Here is a 23,737-nt window from a genome sequence, read left to right as displayed (position 1 = left end):
AATGTCTGTAATATAGATGAATAAATCAATTCAATAAAGAATATCCAAGCAGATGCCACTCTAGAGGAAACTAAGCAATGGGCTGAGGGCTTGGCGAGGTTGGATGATGATGGGTGTTGGGTGGATAACTTAGAGGGAAAATGGATGTTGCCAGACGCGTACATCACTATGATGGTCTCAATGGCTTATGGTCCCACCCACATATGTGCTAGGAAAATTTGCAAAATATTAGAAACTGTCTGGGTAAATGTTAACATCCTGAAAACTGCGGAACTTTTTGTCCAGAGTTGTATTGTCTGTCTACAACACAATGTGGGGAAGGGTACATCAACACCAAGCGGTAGTTTTGGTCCACCTTCTGTCCCTTTTGAGGTAATTCACTTTGATTTTATTGAAATGGAGCATTGCAATAACCTCAAATATGTTCTGGTAGTCATTTGTGCTTTCAGTAAATGGGTTTAAGCTTTCCCTGTAAAAGATGCCACAGCAATGACGACGGCGAAAACCATGCTCAAGGAATATTTTCCTGGGTTTGGTTTGCCGAGGGTCATCTGGTCGGATAATGGTCCACATTTTATCGCTGCTGTTATCCTACAAATATGCGCGGGATTACAGATCGATAAACGGTTCCATTCGGCCAGACATGCTCAGAGTGCTGAATTGGTAGAGTGGCACAATGGAATTTTAAAGAACAAACTCACTAAGACGTGCGCCGGCACCAATTAGAAATGGCTGGACGCCTTACCGATAGTGTTACTCTCTATGCGTACAACCCCGCAGACTAGGACTGGGCTCTCCCCATATGAGGTGGTGATGGGGAGGCCAGCTAATATTTGGAATCTTCCTAAACCTAGGGCTTTGAGGGATAAAGAGCATGTACTTCTTTCTGAATATTGTGACCGGTTAACTCAAAATCTGTATTTGATACATCAACAGGTGCGAGATGCCCTCCCAGCCAAATATGAGGGGCCACGTCACAGCATCCGACCTGGTGACTGGGTGCTGACTAAAGCTTTTGAGAGAGCTTCCTGTCTCACACCATGGTGGAGAGGGCCCTTTCAGGTCCTATTGGCCACACAGACAGCTGTACGAGTAGCTGGAAAGAAACACTGGATACATGCAACGCATGTCAAGCGGATACCTTTCCCTTTGCCACACGACGAAGAAGATAAGAAGAAACTTACTTGCTCTGTTCCCAAAGATCGAACGGCATTGAGCAACACAAAGGGTGTTCTGGAGACACTCCCTGAGCCTGCGGGGCCTGGGGAAATTGCTGCTTCGTCTCCACACTCCTCTACAGATCCTTTTGCACCTTTGTCTGGTTCTGCTGCAAATTCATCACTTCCATCAGTAAGTAACAACAAACTGTTCGCAGATCACACTGTACCAGGAGTCACAAGGTACAATCTTTGTCCACGGAGCTAGACTTACTGAACGGTTCGGCTGTGCCCACAGATGAACAACTACAGAGCTTGTCCTTCGCCACATCTTTTGCATCTGAAGGAAGGTAGGTTGCTGGGGATAGGGAAAGACTAAGAAAACGCACGATCAGGAGATCACCAGCAAACAGACTACAGAGATTTTCAAAGGAATCTTTTCGAAAAAAGAACAGCTTCAAAGGAACAATGCATGTTATTGCCTCTACTCGTGCGGAACAAACAAGTGACTGTGTGGCCAACAATGACAATGGAGGATCAAATACATGGTCTTTTAAAACGTGGTGTTTTCTTGTAATTACGTTAACCAGTTTCATAGAATTAGCTACCTTAGGATTTTGGTATATGGAAGAAGTACGTCCACTTGAAACATTCTTGCCTACTGAGAATGTTCCTACTGTATATACACCTTTCGTGCACTTGCACACTCTATCTCCTAGAGACTCTCAACATAGACGTAGCTATCATAACAATACATTACTGCTACTAATGAATGCAACTCATGCCATTTTGAATAGGACAAACTGCTGGGTTTGCTCTCATTTACCGCAAAATGGGGAAAAGGGGTTGGGCTGGTATATTCATCCTTTGCCATTAACTACTGCATGTTATGCTTCTCTACGGGCATTATTCTTTGGCCGGTGAAATTATAGTATCTCAGGGAATTTTGATGGGACAAATTTGAATGAATTTGAAAGGCAAGTTTTAACGCCTTTTGGATGCTCACTCTTTGCAAATAGGAGCAAGCTCAATGTTGCTTCTATTAGGCCTTCTGATAGACTATCCTGACCTTTTCAATCTCTGATTTCTTTTAAGATGGCTCCTATAGGTAATAGGGATGCCACGCCACCTTCTTATACTGTTAACCATAGCCCCAACTATGTTTCTTTCTGCATACAAAGGAATGGTAGTCAGTCAATGGGCGATTTCAAGGGTTGCACCAATGTTGCAAACTTAACCAGTGAGGACAGACCTTTGTATGTAGGCAAACCTGCCTACTTCGTTTGCGGTAATGAAGCTTTTCCATGGCTACCTAGGGATTGGCAAGGAACTTGTTATTTAGGAATTTCTGCTACCAGGGGTATATGTAGCTAGTACCACTGAAATCTCTAGGGCTCGTCCAAGGCGGGACAAGAGCGGTGATACTCCTCCACAAATGCTGGGCGATGTAGCAAAATCTTTTGTACCATTTTGGGGGCAGATTATGAATTCCGAGGACATTAGGAGACTAGCAAGAATACTGGAGAAAACCATCACCGGACCACTGACACACTCTATAACATGACTCTAGAGCAAAGGCAATCAGATTAGTGGTGCGACAAAACCGGACGGTATTAGACGTCATCTTGGCTGAGCGTGGTGGAGTATGCAAATTAGTGGCGTCCGCTTGCTGTATTTTCGTACCAGATTCCTCCTCGACCATCTTCAAGGCAATACAAAATCTGCACGTCCTCAGTTCTGAAGTACACGTTCCTGAGGGAAATTGGGATCTTAGTACTTGGTTATGGGACTTCTTAAGATCTTGGGGATGGAAGCTTCTCTTGATAATTCTGGGTGTTCTGTTGTTTTGTTGTTGCTGTACCCAATGTCTACCTGCCATATGTTCAATGTTAGGGGGATGTTGTGCACAGACTATGGGAACATTAGGACCAAAGGTACACTCACCGGGAAGAATGACCAACGAAGTTGTGATGAAGGAAATTTCCACCGCAGATCTTATAGCAATTGATATATCTGATAAATGTGATTCAGGATGTATGGATATTGAAACGTGGAGTTACTCTTGAAGCGACTAATCTCTAGTTTAGCACTTGGCTTAGGCCAAAAGGAGGGTTTGTTAAACGGAAATCATATAGTGCCTCCTTCTGATTTATATTGGCCTAAGCCTAGTTGCTCTATGGGGAAAACCGCGTTGCAAAGTTCCGATTTTGGATCGACTTCGCCGCCATTTTAGAGTCATCTTCCATTTTGATTTCTGTTCGTATGATTCTCTGTTCTAAAATGGTGGACTGTGTTTTCAACTTGCAACCAAGCCTCCTGACCTTTGAGTTCTGTTAATGTTCAGGCTGTCTGAGAACCGACTGTTTAGACTGGGTAAATAGACCATGTGCTCCGTATGAACTGCCATCTCAGTATTGTCTGCGCACATAAGACTCATCCCTGTGTAAACGTTGGGACAATACAGAGTAAATCTCAAGCGTGGACACAGGCCGAACTACATTGTGAAGGGATATAAACTAAGGCTTACTGCGGGATCCGGGAATATACATCACCATTGTAACTTGATGGAAATGCAAACTCATGAAATCTGTCTGCATATTATTGTATAAGCTGTAGGTGAAATAGGCATGAACTCTAGATCACAAATTATTAACATGTAGAGGGTCTGGACAATGTTTCTGGAAACTGCATAAAAGTACAAATGTTTAGATGTCCAGCACTCTCTCTCCTCTCTTTGACGGGCTGGTACTCATTGTGGGGTGTTGAGAGCCAGATAGCTATCTGTATCTATGTTTCTTTGTGAACTGCGCAGAATAAAAGATCTGTGAATCTTTATAGCCCGTGTTTGGTGTATTTCCTTTGTGGTACTCAGATATTTCTTTTGCTTTTACAGTATAGGTAGGATGAGGGGGAGCAGTTTCTCCCTCGTTATGTCTTTTTTGTTTCTAGTACAAATTGCGGATGAGATGTCTGCCTAGAACATTGACTATTGGCTTTGATTTTGAAGGTGATTGTGTGGTGGGCAGACCATAAGCAGGTTGAGTTTGAATCTAGGTTGACACTACAGTTCAGATCAACCAGCCAATCAAGGGTTCTCCCCTTAATATGGGTGGGTTCAAGAATGTGATGGGAAAAGCCAGTGAGAGTATTGGCAATGTCCAGTGCTTTGTGGTCATTAGGGTCTTGAAAACCCAGATTGATGTCTCATAATAAAATAATTGGAGAATTGGTCTTCGTTTTATCTGCTAGGATGGATGTAATTTCGTTTGCGGAAGTGGTGGCAGGTCATGTTGGCCTATAGACAAGATGCATGGTGGCAGTTTGGTTGGGTGAGATAGGTAATTTGACCGACAATAGTTCTGCGGAGGGAATCTGTTGATTAGGGATGACTCTGAGACTGAGGGAGCTTTTATGAATAAAGACAACGCCACCACCTTTAGATTGGTTGGTATTGCGGTCACATCTAATGATGGTATAATCTCTAGGAATCGTGAGCGAGAGTAAGGGTCCTGAGGCTGCGTGTAACCAGGTCTCCGTAATAGCTAGGAAATCTAGGTCTTGAGTTGTGATGAGATCTGCGATGTCCAACGCATGAGCCAGGAGGGACCTAGCGTTAACAAGGGCCCCCTTAATGGAAATCTCTTTAGTGGTATGGGATGTCCTTGTGTTGATGCTAGACATAACCAAATGGGAGGTATTTTTGAGGCCTACTGGGTTAGTGCTGTGAGATGTGGTGCTTTAAGAGGCTGTTGATTTTGATGTGGTGTTGAGATTGAGTGAGTGCCGGACTGCGCGTGTGAATCTGGAGCATAATATGAGGTTCCTGAGGTGTAGGGCACATGGTTGATTGTTTGTAGGTTTGGCTGTAAAGTGTTCCAACCATTGGAGCCGGGACGTTCTAGTAAGGATTAAATGGTAGTGTCACCGGCATGGCTCAGATTCTAGGGCTGTGCAGCGGGCCAGTAGGCAGGCATGAGAAAGGCGGGGGTCCTCTCTGTTGTGGAGGCGGTTAAACCCACAGTAGCTAACTGAACATAGCATGCTGAGATTGGGTTTCTCAGAAAGAATGTGCTGGGCTGGTAGAGCACTGCAGTAGTGGGTGAGTGTCGAGGCCAGAGGAGTTAATATACAAAGTAGCAGAAGAGAGCAGAAAAATAAATTTGGGATGTGCATAGCAGAGGCCAGGGCAGTTAGGATTAAAAGGAGGATGCAAACGTGTACAATTAAAGAAATCGTTGAAAGCAAGGTGCACTATACAAAAATGTTAGCATACAGGTTGCTACTAAGTAGTGACTGAGGGACCCTGCTCTCTGCTAGTGTGTATGCGATTATAAACTAGAGTACATGGCAGACAATAGTCAAATATGTCTATTCTAGGCACTGCAGTACCGGACAACATAGAAGAGAAAAGACATAGCGGACATATGGTAAATAGATCTTCAGATTAAACATGATAGATAAGGTGAAAGGCACATCATGCAAGATACAATGTACTACAGTCGTATGGGAGCATGAAGAATAAGCAGCCTATAGCGTGCATATCATACGAAAAGACTATGCAGACAATGAAAAACATCAAGTGTACAAGGCTTGCTTCCTGGTGAAGCAGACCGTAAACTCAGCAAGTTGCAGAGGATTAGACAGTAAAACTATGCTATGCAGTAAAACATGCCATTTGAAGGAACATCACAATGCAGTACGGTGCAATTTCAATACAATTCTTGTCTTTAACTGAGAGCATACCGTAATAATCAGCAAGAGACAGGCGCATGAGAGCACACTACCTATTTGGTGGTTTAGGGCTACCAACACACGTGCAGCCGGCAACAGGGAAATGGGACTACGGGTAATGAATTGGTATTACGCTGGGCTAATGTGATTAGTGGGTTAAATGCACTATAACCCATGAGCTCCGCGTGGATTTAGCATAAGGCGAGAAGTACACGTGCTTAAAACCATACATAAGCAGCTGTAAAGAATAGTGGCGTTCAGAATGTTGGCATTATTATGCATACGTTTAGGTACAGCACCAGGTATTACAGCGCATTACAGTTGCAAATGGCTAGTCAAGTATTAATCATTCAGGATCAGTTATGGCTCTGCATATGTGACTATCAATGTATTGGTTGCAGAATCGGGCATGAGAGAGTGTTAGGTCCCCTCTACATGAAAACACAAGTAAGCCCAGACATGTTTCGGCCTTGTCTGGCCATGCAGTGAGGTGGAGCTTGGTTCCCTATGGCACAGCGAGCAAGGGACCCAAGTCTAGGCATACCCTTTCTGACTTAGTGAGACAAGCTGCTATCATAAAGTGATGGGTGGAATGTTTTTAATGAATCTGAACCACTGGCAATCCTCTGGGCAACCTTCCATAGCACCATATTTTAGCCCATCTGCACCATTGCAAAAGGGGTCCACCATCTGCATATCAGCCTGGCACTGCCAACTATGATAGCAGCACAGCCCGAGCTGCTAGGCCAGGTGACCTCTGCATGGAAACACAAGGAACCCCAAGCAACCCCAGACAGGTTTCGGCCTTGTTAGGCCTCCTCAGTGAAATTGGAGCTTGGTTCCCTATGGCACAGCGAGCAAGGGACCCACGTCTAGGCATACCCTCTTTCACATAATGAGACAAACTGCAACCAAAAAAAGTGATGGGTGGAGCAGTTTATTCTGAGTAAAACAAGTGCCCCTCATAGATTTCAACACAATTGAGTTCACACATGTAAGAAAAGTTGGATTCCTCGCACACAAATTGCATTATCCCACCACCATCAATAAGGAAAACATTTGCAGGTGACTGTTTCAAGATAAAGGTTTTTCATTTCTTTATTCTATATCCGATTATGGTTTCACTTTGAGCCAGCATGTTATCCTTGGAACATCAGTTTTATGTGATGCAATCTGAATATTCCATAATAATTGTGAAGATCATAGTGTACTGTTTTCAATGCACTCTCAGAAAATTATAAAAAATCACCATTCCCCTAGCATCACACACTCAAGGGTTCTTCCTCACCCCTTGATTTACTCCACGGTCCATAGTTATTTTACAATTATTCCACTCAGTGGATATTATTCCCCTCCCCTAGATTTCACACTCTTGAATTGATATGCAGGTCTCCATGCTCTCATTCATTTTGGCCTGGTTTACTCTTCTTCTAGGACTTTACGATCTTTGCTTTACATTCAGTTTGGCTGACACTTTGGCTGACACTTGCCCGATATACTCTCCTGCCACTACTTTACAACAAGTTACTTTTCCTTTCAGGTACAGGTCTCCAGACTCGCCTTCACAATGTTCCACACATATATTTGGGTGCAGGTCCCAGACTCGCACAGTGCATGGTTTACTCTCGTGCCAGGTCTTTTCAGACTGTCTTTCACAACTTAGATGGGTTTCAGACTTGCACACTTCATTAGGTAACAGCCTTGTATGTGCACTTTTCATTAATTGTGTCAGTGACCCTCCACCTTCTCATTTGTTACTTTCCCTCAATTTCTGCCCACTTTAGCAGACTCAGCCTTCCCCATGGTGCACAGCATTCGCTCTGAAGTGCCCTGGTGTCTTGCTTTTTGCTTTAGGACTCACCAGTTTGTTTTGGATGCTCTGGCGTTCTTCACATTGCCCCGCGGCTGCTGTGGCCTGCTGGCAGCTCAGAACAGCGTTCCACCCATTTTTCCACTTCTCGCCTGGTCTCCTGCATCTCCTGACAGCCTCGCACAGCTGCTAGATATTTAAGCATCCTGCTACTATTTAGCTGCGCCAACAGCTAGAATGGCAGCATAGCCTTCATGGTTCCAGAAATCTTCTCACTCTGGACTTCTTTCTCGTCTCAGTACTTTGGTATAGTTTGTAAGAAGGATCCCTGTGGTCAGTGCAAGATGGTTGTACGGGTGTAATACGACAATAAGCCATGACAGGCTGTGAATTTAGGGGGGGTTATACCCAGAGTCAAAAGGTGGGTAACAAGTTTCTTTCGGCCAGTCTCTCTCAATATCATGAGGGTCCTTTCCCCCAATATGATCTCAACTCGGGCAACCACCCCCCTGGTTGGGATCAGGTGGTGGCTGCTCTTCCATGGCCATATGGGATGACAGTTTCGCCAGAGAGTGAGTGATGATATTGCTGGATTTATCACCATATCAACAGGTAAGGTGAGGGTGGGTATGCACTGTCCCCTTCAAAGGGGGAAATGGTTGTTGTGTGCTTTTATTGTAATTTCTTGTGTTCCTGTGTCATGTGACTGCTTGTGTGTGCACGATAGCTGATACTCACCCACAAGCCAGGTTTTTCAAAAGGTTCCAGATGCAGCGGCCTGGAATATGGGGGAACTGCAGAAGATGTAGCTGTCATGCGTGCATCCTGGTTAATAGGCATTGACATGCATTATTTGTCCCTTGGCATCACAGATCACTTGCACATTAAGGGAATGACAATGTTTCATGTGGCAATAGATTTGCTCAGTCTCTTGTGGGGGCTGTAGCGCTATATGTGTGCAGACAATGACTTCCAGGACTCGTGGAAAGTGTGCAACTGCATAGAATTCCTGGTAGACTTCCTGCCTTACCTGCAGTGTGTGTGGCATGTATATTTGCCTATACACACCTGCTAGGATACAGTGCATTACCTCATGGAGGCACCTGGACTGTGTGGGCTGTGATATGCTGCCAATCATGGCTGTGGTGTGCTGGAATGAACCAGTGGCCAGGTGTTACACTTCCCCCTTGCAACCTGCATATCAGGGTTATCTCACATGACAGGGCAGAAATAATCCATCACTACAGAATGTGTACAGACTTATTGCCATCTGTCATGGAATACAGCGTTTTACTTCTCCACTATATGCCCGGTGGAAGCTGCTGTGGAGAAGGGGGTGATTTTGAGTACATTTCCCACAAGGCTTTGTAGGCACAGGAGTCGCTCCACCAATCGCCATGCAATGTGAGACACTTCCTGGTTGCGTTCACAAAAGCAGCTCTAGAACTTCCGAATGCTGCTTCTGTTTGAAGTTGCAACACCCGGCTCCTCGAAGTTCCGTCTTCATTTTACCTTATTGTTACTTCAGTGTACCAAACCTTTGTTTGGAGTTTGGACTTCTCTGCCTGCCTTCCGCGTGCCGATTCTTGTACCTGTCTTTGGACTTCTAATTTTCATCCCATACCAGGACTCTTGCTTGCTTTGCAGATTTCTTTTGCCTTTCGTTTATTACTGCTACTCGTGTGCCATACTTCTGGACACATGCACGGACTCCATCTGCCTTCCGCATTACATCAAACACTGTCAGCCGTGCCCTGGACCCCTTGCGGCACACATAGACCTTTACTACCTGTGGCGGCGGTCTTTTGCACATCTGTATGCAGGGGATTCCAGTTCCACGGACTCGCCTGTTGCCCTAATCTACGTAGTGAACACCTTCCCCCGCCTCCACTTGGTGAGTTACTTACTTTCTGTTTGGCATATTTGGGGGAAACATTTATCAACTTACTCTACGCACAGTCCCTTTGGATTACCGACCTGGTGACATTTATTCCATTGAACCTTCTAGAGTTGTCCACTATCCTCGGGTGGTCCACTATTATCTCTTCTGAACATTATTACCTGGTAGAACATACTCCTCTATGCTACATCTATTTTACAAACTGTACTGGGATTACCTTATACGCTTCTTCAAGTGCACTGAGGGACGCTTTGCAGAGTGTGCACCAAACTGAATCTAGTGCACTCCTCACCCTGACTAACTACCCTGTTTATTATTTTGTACTGTCGTTACCCTCTGTGGAAATGATTCCAGTAACAAGTGGTAAGAATAACTCCTCTCCTTTATTATCATATAAAAAGATTTATTTCCCTCATCGAGAGGAGGTTCGGGTGGAGGCTCCAACCCAAACTCTTCAATCAACAGCCCAGTGTTGCACCAACGTGGTCTCCTGCCTCGGTCATTCGCTGTCTGGTGAGTAACACCAGGAAATGTAAAGCTGCTAGCACCTTGATCAGAGGTGGCATAGGCTGTGAGCACATGGTGGGTGATGCCAGGCCATTCTCTCACTCCCTGACCAGGTCTACTGTGACATAGGGAGGGTAACGGTATCTTATATACATCTCATCATCTGGCATACCGAATAGCTTGGCGTGTGTTAGTAAGATTCTGGCCCTCCTCATCCTCTACTTCATTCCATGCAGTAGGATCAGAGCTAACAAAGCAGGATCTGGCATTGTGACAATCTTTTGTTAGATGTGGTTGCATAGCGCTTTTTCTATGTGGCCTTTCGTTGCGCTTTTTGATTTTCAACAGCTTAAGAGTGGCAGTAAAATTGCTTTCCTTAGGAGTCTGACAGATTGCACGATATTTTCTGTGAATAGGGTTTACTTAGCACTTGATGGGGTGGGTTTGTTGACTCCCTCCCCATGCCAAGGTTTTGGGTCCTGTCCTTAACGCCTGGTAAAACCAGGTGTTAAGGGAGTACCCGCAAAGGGACCTCGGAATAGGGTGGTAAGGGATTACGGCACCGGTGCCCTTACCGGTACCAGTAATCCCTTACCGCCCGGGTCGTAATGAGGCCCATAGTCTCTTGGACTTCACTGGGATGAATATAATTAGTCCTGTAATGATTTCCACTCCCCCTCTTGGGTCCCCCCTTTTCCCTATTACCTGATGTCTGTAGGGATAACTTCACCAGGACCTTTATTCACTTGGGGTTGTTTCTTTCTTCATGTCATTGTTTTGGGTGGCCTGGTGGTATCTTCAATAGTGTTAGGTTTTGGTCATTCATTGTAGCCTGGTATCGGCTTTGTTTAGGGAACCCCTGGTCCACCAGTGGTCCGTAATGTTCATGCAACCACTTTTCATCTCCCTCTCTCTCAGCGTTGAAGGAAGCCACGCGTCCAACTTTCTTTCCTTTGTTCTGCAGGTATTAAGACGCAGTGGGTCTAACTCAGTTCCTCATTTCTCTCTCTCAGCTGTGTGTCCGGCTTCCCCTCGGCATCGGATCTCCACGCCATTTGTAACTTGTGGGTTTTCCCTCCTTGCCATTCTCCTCCCCTCTCATATATGACACAGCTTTAGGACTTCCCCAGTGTACATCTCTCTCTCTCACTGCGTATCAGGTGGCTACTCTTGTTGCCTTCATATCCTCTTCTTCATCTCAGTTACAAGGATGTTCTCCTTTAAAGGAACATGTACAGTTTCCTGAAGACAGTACACATGTTACTCTTTTCTTCACACCAATCTACATAAGGGGGGTCATTACGACCCAGGCGCTAATTGCGCCAACTTTACCACCATGGTGTAAACTACATTTACACCATGGTGGATGGCGGATTTACCGCCCCATTCCAAGGTGAGTGGGGCGGTAAATCCCCATTTCCCATTTTCCCTTCCCCATTCCCATTTTTGCCCCATAGGGCATAATGGGAGTGGGGAAGGCGCTAATTACGCCACCGTAAATTACGGTGGCGTAATTAGCATCATGGCAGGTTAGCGCCATGGATTTTAACGGCTGCTAAGAGCAGCTGTTAAAATCAGAATAGGCGTTAAGGGTTAACGACGGCGTTAACCCTTAACGCCTGGGTCGTAAAAAGAGTTATTCTGGAGATGTGTTTTAGGGAGTTCCTCACAGGAACAGGAGGACTTGTCCTCGAAGGGGGGAGTCTCTACTGGTGAGGTCCCACCTACCTTGACCCCTAGGGGTGGTATTGCAGAGCAGGCTAACCTCCGTACCCTCACAGGGGTGGCTCCCCCTTGGGGAGAAGGGATAAATTCCAGCGATTTGTTACAAGGTGCTCACTACAATGCTGATCCACGGAAGGGAACCAGACTCTGAGGGAAATGTAGCAACAAGCGATGGAGAGTAGGCATTTGTGGTCCAGGAGTAGTTAAAGAGTCAGAAGGAGATGGAGGTACAGGAATAGTTGAAGGTGCAGAAATAGTTGGTAGTTAAGGAGTAGTTGGAAGAGTGGGCAAACTTTATGTATGCCTAGTTTGAAATACATCACAAGTCATCAAATTACAAAACATGCATTTAATATGCACTTAAACTTTTACATTTAAAATGTGTACATTTAAATTCTTTGTGATTTAGGCTTAAAGTAAAATGAGGTTCAGCTTGTGAAACTATAATGCTCTATGATATGATATGATATGATAATTTATTTGTATCGCGCTCGTACACAAGTGTTTCTGAGCACGACAAGACAAGGAAGGGGAACAAGGGAGAACAAAAACAGCGATCTTACTAGGCCCAGTGACCATGAGAACACGCAAGTGCATGGGAAAGGGAAAGGGGAAAAGTGCATGGAAGGGGGAGAGGTGTAAAGTACGGAGCAAAGGAAAAACAGATAAATAATCATATACATAAATAATAAAAGGAACAAATAATGGTAGGGCAGCCAGCAAGTGGCAAGGGCTGGGTTTACAGCAGCAGACAGGGCATGTCTGAATAAGTGCAGGAGGAGGGAGGGGGACTGTATGGTTCCAGATACAGGCCCCAGTGCATGGGATTGCCCAGAGGCAGTGCGGGTGGGTGGCAGGGTCCACAGGTACCTGGGCCCGGAAGACAGAGGGTAGGCCAGGTGCATGGTGCTGAGAGAGAGAAGATCAGCAGGGGGAGGAGGGGCAAAGGCAGAAGCAAAGAAGAAGGTCTTGAGAGTCTTCCGGAACTAGAGATTGTTCTCCTCAAGTTTAAGAGTGTCCAGGAAACTGTTCCAGAGGGAGGCCCCTGTCAAAGAAAGAGATCTACCCCCAGCTTGTTCCTTTGAAAAATGACTGACCCTGAGGAAGGTAGAGGAGCGAAGAGCTTGAGAGGGGAGGTATTTACGGAGGGATAGCTAAAGGTATTTTGGACCCAGGCCCCAGAAAACCTTGTGGACAATACATAGGGTTTTGATTGTAATCCTTACGTCAACTGGGAGCCAGTGGAGAGAATACAGGGCGGCGAGTAGAGAAAGGTAGATTTAGAAAGAGACGGTTACAGTAGTCCAACCTTGAGAGAACCAGGCTCGGGAGACAGTGAGCTTCTGGGGGAAGGAAAGGAAAGTCAGAGTACCTCTGAGGAGGTGCAGTAGGAAGTTTGACTTTATAAGACATCAGAGATATGGGCAGAGAAGGAAAGCGTGGAATCAAAGATGACCCCAAGGTTCTTAACCTCGCAGGTGGGGTTTGGAGGAGGGCCAAGGGAGGCCCGCCGAGAGTGAGGGGAAAGGAGGGTGAAGGTGTGCAAATGAGAAGGATCTCTGTCTTTCTTGTATTCAGACAGAGATCATTGGAGGCACACCAGCCCTGAATGGCAGTTAGGCAATCAGAGATGAGAGAAGGAGAGGAGGTGGCCGAAGGAAGCCTGAAAATGAGATGAGTGTCATTAGCATAGCACTGGTAATTGGAACTGAAAATGGCAATGCAGTGGGCAAGAGTTGCAAGATATTGGTTGAAAAGCCAGGGCGAGAGGTTAGACCCCTGTGGAACACCACAGGTAGAAAGGGAGGTAAATGAAAGGGAGGACCCAAGTTGGACCTGGCAGGGTCGATCGGAGAGGAAAGAGGTCCACCAGAGTCTGACAGTTGATACCCAGGTTGTCACAGAGATGGTTGAGTAGGAAGCTACAGTTGACTGTGTCAAAGGCAGAAGAGAGATCGAGATGGATGAGGACAGAGGGAATGCTAGAGTCAAGGTTGGCGAGCAGATCTTCACGGATGTTCAGGAGAGCAGTTTCCATGCTTCTGGCAGCACTAAAGCCAGAATGATGGTCATGGAGACAGCCAACATAAACAGAATGAAGGTTCAGCTGAGAGATGGCCAATCTTTTCCAGGAGTTTGCACAGAAAAGGAGCAATGGAAATTGGGTGATAGTTAGCCGGGCAAGAAGGATCAGCTGAGGGTTTCTTGAGAAGAGGATGCACAAGAGAGTGCTTCAGAGGGGAAGGAGAGGCTCCTGGGGCAAAGGAGTGGTTGCAGAAATCAGCAAGGGCCAGAGCAAGGGTATCAATGTGGTCCTTGATGGTTTTAGAGGAACAGGGATGATCCTGTTTTGATGAGGCTTTCATAGATCAGACTTTTCTAGCGACCTCATCAGGGGAGAAATGAGGTCAGGGGGTGGGTGAAGGAGGGTCAGCGTTCAGAGAAGGAGAAGGGAGAGGAGGGGAGGAGAGGGTGATCAGGATGTCATGGTTTTTTTAAATGTTTTATTTAATTTTACAGTTAACATGTGCGGGAAACAGTACTTAGAATACAGTATAGGGAACAGCTTTCAAACCCCATTATTCCCTGAACAACATCCCATTTCCTTTACTATAGCACCCTTCCCTCCCTCCCACCCCCTCCCCCTATGGAACAAAGTCATCTTCTTACATTTGTCGATTTCCATTGGCCACACGGCCGTGGTGTGTGGGCTGATTAGTCCTCGGTGTCGAATAGTAATTATGGCTGCTTCCTCAGGGTCATGCATTGGTTTTGGTTGGATTCTCCTCTGGTGGGGGCTTATAAGAAGCTGTGTCGACAGGTTCCGGGCATGATTCACCAGGGACTACAATTAGGATATGAGTTTGATTCATCCAATACTTCCCTTGGCGTTGGTCACATAGTTATTCAAAAATTCTCCCCATAGCATTTCATACGGCAACATTAATCCATTCCTTCTTGCCCGGTTCTTTAACCCCTTTCTATTGTACCACTAGGCAAGACCATGCTGACAATAGGAGTGATGCTGCCATGCCCTTCAGCCTGGTGTGCTCTCCTTCAGATTCTTCTATCCCAAATAGTATGAGGAGTGATTTGTTTGTGCGTTAGACCCCATCCAGCTCCTTGATCCAGCCCAGTACTCCGTCCCAGAATACCTTAATACGTGGGCATCCCCACCACATGTGCCAGTAGTCAGCTCCTTCACCACATTGCCGCCAGCGCAGGGGGCTAGCCGACTGAACCATCTTGGACAGTCTGTTTGGGTCATATTGCCATCTGTGCAGGAGCTTAATAGCATATAGTTTGTACTTGCTTGCAATTGACATTTGTGAGGGCCCTCTGCAGATTTCCCCCCACAGGTCAGCATCTATTTCAGTTCAAGGTCCCGTTCCCATCTCAGCCTCAAGGTGTCGGTTGATCCCTTCCCTGAGTTTATCAAAGCCCTGTACATGAACAAAATTAAGCTCTTTGAGTCACTTCTCTTATCTAAAAGCTCTGCGGAGGGTGTAAGGTCCCTTTGAATCTTCTCCCTCCATGTTTCCCTCATTAAGATTCCTTTAAGTGCTCTTTGAGTCACTTCTCTTATCTAAAAGCTCTTTGGAGGGTGTAAGGTCCCTTTGAATCTTCTCCCTCCATGTTTCCCTCATTAAGATTCCTTTAAGTTGGAGAAAGGGAAAGACCAGTAGTGGGCTGATCCTTAGCGCCTCCTCTAGTTCTATGATTGTAATAAAAGTCACCCCCTCCCCTCCAGAGTTGTCCCACTCTCTCTAGCCCAGCTTTAAACCAGGGTTGGAATCTACTGTGGTCCGGGATATCCTCTCGAACCCCGGGTGCCCAGATGTGACTTAATGGTGAGGGTCATGTCATGATTCCGCACATGTTAGCCCCTTCCCGACAGATTTCCCATATAGGACCCAGTATTGGATGGTCTCTAATCCTATGTGTGAGCTTGTTTCTTGGAACCCATATCCATTCTGCCATTGTGGTTGGGTAGAAGCTGACGTTATCTAGTTCTACCAAATGAAGTCCTTTCGGCCCTCTAAGGTGGGGGATGAGGACTCGTAACTGCGCTGCCTCGTAGTACTTCCGAAGATCTGGGAGGCCCATCCCACCCGTGTCTTTGGGTAATGTTAGGACCTCATATGCAACTCTCGCCTTTTTCCACTGCCACAAAAACCTCAGGATGGCCCTCTTTACCTCACTAAAGAAAGGTTTCGGAAGACGAATCGGGAGCATTTGGAATGGGTATAGAAACCTGGGAAATCACACCATTTTCATCGCGTTAAGCCTCCCAAGCCATGATATAGTGAGCTTCTCCCATTTTTCTAGGTCGGCTCGGAAGCTCAAGAGAAGGGGGGGTGGAGGGATTGGCATCATACAGGGCATTCAGGTCTCTTATTAAATGTATTCCCAAGTAGTGAAGGGTGTCACCCCCATTATCAGTTCAAGCAGGGCAAATCTACCAATATCCACCGGGTCAGGTTTCTTGAGTGGGAACAGGATTGATTTGGCCCTATTGTTCTTAAAACCTTCTAGAGCTCCATACTCTTCAATCATGTGACTTGCCCTAGGGATGTTAGAGGGTTCTGTATATGTAACAGCAGATCATCTGTATATAGGGCTACTTTGTATTCCCTCAGGTTCACCTTCATTCCCTCTACCTGCAGGTCCCCTCTGAGTCTCTGAGCCAAGGGCTCAAAGGAGAGAGCAAATAGTATGCCTGAAAGGGGGCAACCCTGCCGTGTTCCCCTACCCAGGTCAAACCACCATGAATGGTCACTGTTAGCTGCCACTGACACCTTGGGGGAGGTATAAACTGCCTTTACTCCCCTCCTAAACCTTGACCCCAGTCCAATCTTGCCCAAGATTGCCTCCAAGAAACCCCATTCGACCCTATCAAAGGCCTTTTCCGCGTCTACTGAAAGGAGGACGGGGTCCCCATCCATCTTTCGTGAATCCTGAATCAGATGAAACATCTATCGTATTATATCAGCACCCTGTCATTACTTTATAAACCCAACTTGGTCTGGGTGTACCAGCGTAGGCATGTGTGTTTCGAGCCTTGCCGCAAGTACTCTTGTGTAGATCTTGGCGTCAACATTCAGAAGTGATATGGGGCGGTTTTATCCACATTTCTTGGGATACCTGCCTTGTTTGGGGATCACGGTAATGAGTGTTCGCTTGAACGAGGAAATATATATTCTAAGGATTTCGGTGTGCCCAGGGTGACAGGTAGCAGACTCAGGCACAGAAAATACAAAAACAAAAGAAAGTAGAACTACTACCATCAAGGCTACTACCCAATTCTTGTCAGTGAGTGAAACAAAAATGGAAATCGGGGAGCCTGATTGGATTTTTGCTAAGGGATTCATTCCCTTAGCAAAAATCCAATCAGGCTCCCCGATTTCCATTTTTGTTTCACTCACTGACAAGAATTGGGTAGTAGCCTTGATGGTAGTAGTTCTACTTTCTTTTGTTTTTGTTCGCTTGAACGAGTCAGGGGCTATTCCCGTCTCAAGAATATTGTTAAATAATTCAACCAGAAAGGGGAGGAGAGAAGATAGGAAAGATTTGTAGAACCCGGCGGTATAACCGTCTTCCCCTGGGGCCTTCCCTAGTAAAAGCCTCTGAATTGCTTTCTTGATTTCTTCAGGAGAAATCGGGGTGTCAAGTTTGCCTCACGAGATAATTTTGGCATTCGTTTGGTCCCTATGTATTAAATTATTTCCGATCTGACTTGGCCGGTCTCAGACTTACATAAGTTCTCATATAATTCTGCAAAAGCTTTGGGTATTCCCTTCACCACTAAGTTGTGAGCACCCTGCCTTTCTTCTATGGACGTAACCAATCTCTCAGCACGTTGTCCCCAGAGTCTGGCAGCTATCAAGCAGTTGGCCTTGTCTCCTTTCTCATAAAACTTTTTTTTTGAGAAGTTGCAACTTCCGAACCATCTGGCCTTCCTCTAACAAACAAAGCTCTTCTCTCTTACGTTTGGCTTCCTGGACCTTGGTCTCCCTCCCCTCTGTGGCATTCCGCACTGCTCTATCCAGGTGAGCTAACTCCTCTCTCAATTTATTTTCTATTAAGGCCCTCTCTCTCTTCTTCCTAGCACCTTCCCTAATCACGATCCCCTGCCCTGTAGCCTTTCCCGCCTCCCAGACCGTTGTCTTTGAAACCTCGCCTGTGTTATTGGCCTTGAAGTATTGCCTTATTTCACCCTCCATTTCAGTTTGGAAGACCAGATCTTTCCACAGGGACTCATTACATCTCCACTTCGATCCCTTATGTGGGAGACCCGCCCAGTCTAAATCTACCATTACCATGTCATGATCAGACCATGTGATCGGGGAAATTTCTGAGCGCATAGCCACATCCCAATTCCCAGGGTGTGGGTCAACCTCTCCTCATTCGACAATATTGGCCCTGTTGATTGTGGGCCTTCTGTGAGCGCGGGATCCCCCCTGTTGTGGCCAGCACCCAATGCTTGTATTTCCTTGGAGTGCTGGCACTCCGCTCCGAGACGTCATCATTTCCTGCCTCAGGACCACAGAGGTGCTCTGTTGTGGCCCATCAGCTGGGGCCCGCTCAGTCCAAATGTTGCATGATTCTGGGGGAGGGTCACCACGGAGGTGGCCCAGCTAGGTAGGAGTGCAGAGGCCTCCTTGAGCTAGCTCCAATCCTCCCAGGAGAAGCTAGGTAAATGCCGGGTCAGCGGTCCCTGCTTCGCAGCACAGCCCCTCCTCTTCACAAATATGGGCCGCCACGTAGGAAGTGGTCGGGTCCCGCGTCGCTTGGGATTCGGAGGAGCTGGGCAAACCAGGGTTGTTGGTCCAGTAGCCGAACCGCAGCACCTCTTCTGGACCTATCTCGGGGTCTGGGCTTGCACAAAGTCGAGCCGCACGAAATGCCGCCCAAAATTCACGATCTCCCACAGGGGCCTCAGGGGGGGAGTTTACAGTGTACGGTCACTGCAATGCTCCTTTCTCATCCTGTTGGATCTCAAGGTCGGTCGGAAGGCCTAACTTGTTCCAGTCTTCATGCGGCACTGAGGCCACTTTCACTTTCAGTATCCTGCGACTGGAGGCCTTCCCAGTGTTCGAGGACAAACTGGGCACATATTAGTGCGATTTGTGCCGTTTTCCTGCCTACCTTATGGAGGGTGAGTTCCTACACCCTTATGATCAAATTATTGCTGGGGTGGGGGTCTCAAAGTTGGGGCTCAAGCCACATTTCAGACCCTAGATGAGGAGCTCACATGGAAGGTGACCACATCCATGTGCACATGTCATGGGTTGTTCAGATGAAATTAGAGGCAACAGCATTGCAAAGGGCCTGTGAGGCGACAGGAGGGGCAGAAACTGCAGCAGGGTCAACCAGTTCCTTGCAGATTTTAAAGAGTTGGGCCAAGTTATTAGATGCCCCAGAGATACAGGCTTGGATGTGGGCTCTCTTCTTGGTGTGGACAGAGAGTCGACATTGCCTTTGGAGCAGGCGACAGGCCAGTTTGTCAAAGGATGAGTCATGCCAAGAATTGCATTTGGCTTTGGACTTCAAGCGGATCCTCATGACAGGGGCAAGAGCATCAAGAGTATCAGAAATAGATGAGTTGAGCAGAGACAGTGCTGTGCCATGATGGGAGTCAGCCAGAGGTGGGGGCGGGGGGGGAGAAGGTGGCAGCAAAAGCCTCCAATGACACACACTTGACGGGCCGGATGTCCAAGAAGGTAGGTGGCAATGTTGGGGTAGGCTTGGCCCAGGGGGAGGAGAGGGAAGATAGGGAGAGATGAGAGGAGGGAATGATCACTCCAGGAGAGAGGATGTGTCAGAGGGATGGAGAGGGGGAGGTCAGAGGAGATCAAGACATCAAGTGTGTTCCCTGCAGAGTGAGTCGGGCCAGAGGGGAGGATAGAATGGGAGAGAGAGTCACAGAGGTCATTGAAGAGTACAGAGGATGAACAGGGAGAGTCTAAATGGATATTGAGGTCACCAAGGAGGAAGAGTTGAGTGGTTGAGGCCAGGAGGGAGGTGGAGAGGTCCGCCCACTCAGAGAGAAATTGGGTTATTTGACCAGGGGGCCGGTAGATAGTAGACACAGTAAGAGAATGGCTAGGAGAGAGAGAGAGAGCCTGTAGACAAGGCATTCAAAAGAGGAGTACGTCTGAGTGGGAATGATAGAGGCAGGAATCCACTAAGGAAAGATCAGGGCTATACTCCCTCCGGACCAAGAGGGTGTAGGTGCATAGAGGATCTTGTAGCCATCAGAGAGGAGAGTGTCTAAGCTTGTGACAGAGCTGGCCATGAACCATGTCTCGGTAAGATGGAGGACACCGAGGTCAAGTTCTTCAAGGCGGTGGCAGATGTCTGAGGAGTGTTTGACAGCAGAGCAAGAGTTGAGAGTGCAAGATGAAGAAGGTTGCCAGCCTTAAAAACCTTCTGGGGAGGGGTACACATCAGAGGTATGCCCTACAGAGGAGAAGGAGCCTGAGTAGCCCAAGGTGGGACAGAGGAAGAGGAAAGAGAAGGAAAGGTAGCCAAGGGGGGAGAGGAGGGGACAGCAGGAGATTAAAGGAAATTGATGAGGCAAGGAAATCGCCTATCAAAAAGGAGGAGATTAGCACGGGGGCCTTGGACCATGACGATGCCATTAGTGTAGACATTAATGATGACTTCAGAGGAGTCAAAGGAAGCCATGACAACTTCCCAGCGGTTGCCACCATTAATGCAAGAGGAGGAGACAGGACAGAGCACAGAGATCATATGAAGAGTCCATAGATCTGGCGACGGAACAACAAAGAGGATGTCAATGAGGGTCTGTCTGGAGGAAGCGCTGGAATAAGTATCAGCGTTGGGGAGACCTGGGTTGGAGGCGAGGATATCCTTTTTGAAGTTCTTCCTACCAGAAGGGAAGGATAGTCAATGGAGAAGCAGTTTGAATAGATAGGAGAAACAGAAAGCCCATGGAAGTGATATTGAGGAAAGGAGGGAGAAGCAGGAGGGGAAGGCAGGTGGAGTGGAACAAAGAAAGCAGTGAACTGGGCTGGCAAGTTACAGAGAAGCAACAGTTACAAGCAAAGTGCAGAGCAAGTTATCAAAGTACAGCAAGATTTGACTTTTAAACCAAATAGCAAAAACAGCATGATCTGACTATTGAAACGTAAAAGCAAAAAGAGCAAGATTTGACGTTTGAACCAAAAAGCAAAAACGGCAAGATTTGTCTTTTTAAACCAAAAAGCAAAAAGGGCAAGATTTGACTTTTTAACCAAAAAGCAAAGCAGCAAGATTTCACTTCTAAACCAAAAAAAGCAAAAACAGCAAGATGTGACTTTTTCAACCAAACAGCAAAAACATCAAGATTTAACTTTACGATTGGGTTCAAATGTTAGCGAAGGGTCTAGAAACGCAGTGAAGATTAGGATGTAAACATGGGAGAAACAAGCAGAAGGAACAGTGAAAGTCAAAAAAGGGGGTAGGTATGAGTCCGGAAAGGAGAGGCCTAACCCAGAGTTCAGGAGGTGACAATGTCAAGGCAGTCCGGATTTCTTAAAGAGTGGGGTGGCAACCAAGATTCTAGGGTACAAAGAGGAACCCAAGTAGCATGCTGGTAGTGGACATGGAGCACACAGGGGCCTTTATCGTGGCCTTAGTTGCTGGTGCCGACTCCCGGTGACCCTGATTGGGCTAAGATGGAAGTCAGTGCCCAATCACAAGGGGCGAGGCAGCAGGCTCTCAGAAGAGCCACCAGATGGTAAAAGGGGGTCAGCCATCTTTGAAGTAGGCAGGTTCCCGGTGAACAATGGAACAGCAATCAACTAAGGCACTGGGAAACAACAAAATCTCCAGAATCATGGGTGCAGATGCCAGATAATCACACCGGTGACCAGTTAAAGCAACAAAACCATATTTTTCACATTAAACGAGCCGTGTGGCACCCCAGATTTAAAATACACAAATGTGCACAAAATCAGACCCGCAATTCGTGAAAGTGCATGCAAAGGTGGAGAAGCAGAGTTCCAAAGCCTTGCAGGCCTACCTTCAGTGTGGAGCAGGAAAGCAGCACACAGCACACAGCGTTGATGAGGAGAAATCACCTACTCTACATGCTATACTGCTGTTGGTAGGCAGATGAGTACATCATCCACAGCTTCTGCCCTTCCCCAGCCCAATACCAGACAGGTGAGAAACAATACTCAATAAAAACAACCGTTCTGCCCTTATCCTAGGCAGGTGGAGCAGGACCTCGAGACAATTTAAGCTGAAGATAGCAAAAGTAGTCAAACTAACGTTATAATCGTGCTTGTGCATGAATTTAGACACAAAGCAAATGTGCACTCAGCACAAAGAATGTGTACAATAGATAATATATGCATATATACATTAATAAAACTAACATAGCATCCACTAGACATGAAGAACACTAACATAACCAATGTATTAGCTGAACACAACATGAGAGGCATGCAAATACTGCTCATTAACTTAGAAAAACAAGTATAATGAGGAAGCCATCTTTTCCAAAATGGAAGCCACTGCATGATTTTAAATAAACAAAGGTCCGAGACTTCTCAGATCTTAAAATGCAAAATTCACAGAAATACATATCCGTGCAGAGCTCAGACAGTACCTAACAACCCGAGCCAAGGTTACAGTGAAATAAGGGAGGATAAGAATGGTAGATAGAAGATACAAGATAGCAATTCCCAGGACACAAGCAGTATACTCCAAGATTAATTAAAGTTTATAAAGAGCACAACCGACCTTTGTTAGGCAGGTGCAGGCAGAGTATAAGCCAAAAGACTCCATGAAGAATAACTCAACAGTGTGTCCACTGGTAACAAAAACACAACAGTTACATTAACATTAGCCACATTGTCAATAAATACAGGATACATCTATTCCAACCACAGTCTCATCACACCTGACCCATAATTGGAAGACACTGGCCTCATTACAGGTCGGGCGGTCCGGATTTAATAGTGGCGGTAAACCCGGCGCCACTGTTAATTCCGGACCGCCCGATCCCGACATCTGCAGGCGGGAGGTGATGTTCCCGCCAGGTCTGACTTGTTGGGTATAACACCGCTCGCCTGCAGGCGGACGTGGAAACACAAGCACCATCACGAGATGGTGCCGGTGGTTCCACTTCTCCATTCCCATTGAATCCTATGGGACTCAATGGGAATGGGGTTTTACCGAATTCCGCCTCCGGAATTCCCGGGACACCAGGGTCGTAATGCCCTGGTATTTCCGGGAGTCACGGAGGCGGAGTGGTAATACGAGTCCAGCAGTAACCAGGCTGTTTTACCGCCTCGATTACCGCCGGACTCGTAATGAGGCCCACTGTCTATTCATTAGAGGCGAACACAGATAGGACAACTGCCTTACTCCCAACTGCAACCAGTCATGCAGGAGCCTGGTCCCATAAGTTCAGTGGGTGGCCAGGTAATGGACAGCAGAACAGGGAGAGGGAGAGAGAAAGCGGAAGTGAAAAGGAAGGTCTTGAGTTGCTTCCGGAACCGTAGGTGGTTCTGCTCAAGTTTGAGAGAGGCATGCACGCTGTTCCAGAGGGAGGCCCCAGCCGAAGACAGAGATCTATCCCCCACTCTCTGCCTGGAGAAGCAGCTGATCCTCAGTGAGTTGGAGGTAGATGAGCAAAGGGCTCGAGAAGGAAGATGCTTAGGAAGAGAGAGATGGATGTAGTGTGGTCCACGGCCCCAGAAAGCCGTATGGATGCTCTAGGGGGTATTGACCTTGATCCTCACAGCCATAGGGAGCCAGTGGAGAGATTTCTAGACTGGAGAGATTTGATTCCTGGACTTGAGGCCAAGGACAAGTCTTGCAGTCCTGTTCTGGATAAGTTGTAGAGAGTGCAGAGTAGAGGCAGGCACATTCATAAAGAGGTTGTTGCAG

This window comes from Ambystoma mexicanum, chromosome 1q (genome assembly GCF_040938575.1).
Source record: "Ambystoma mexicanum isolate Mex_15411 chromosome 1q, UKY_AmexF1_1, whole genome shotgun sequence".
NCBI lineage: Eukaryota > Metazoa > Chordata > Amphibia > Caudata > Ambystomatidae > Ambystoma > Ambystoma mexicanum.
The sequence above is the reverse complement of the archived record's forward strand: the minus strand, read 5'-3'. Positions refer to the sequence as shown.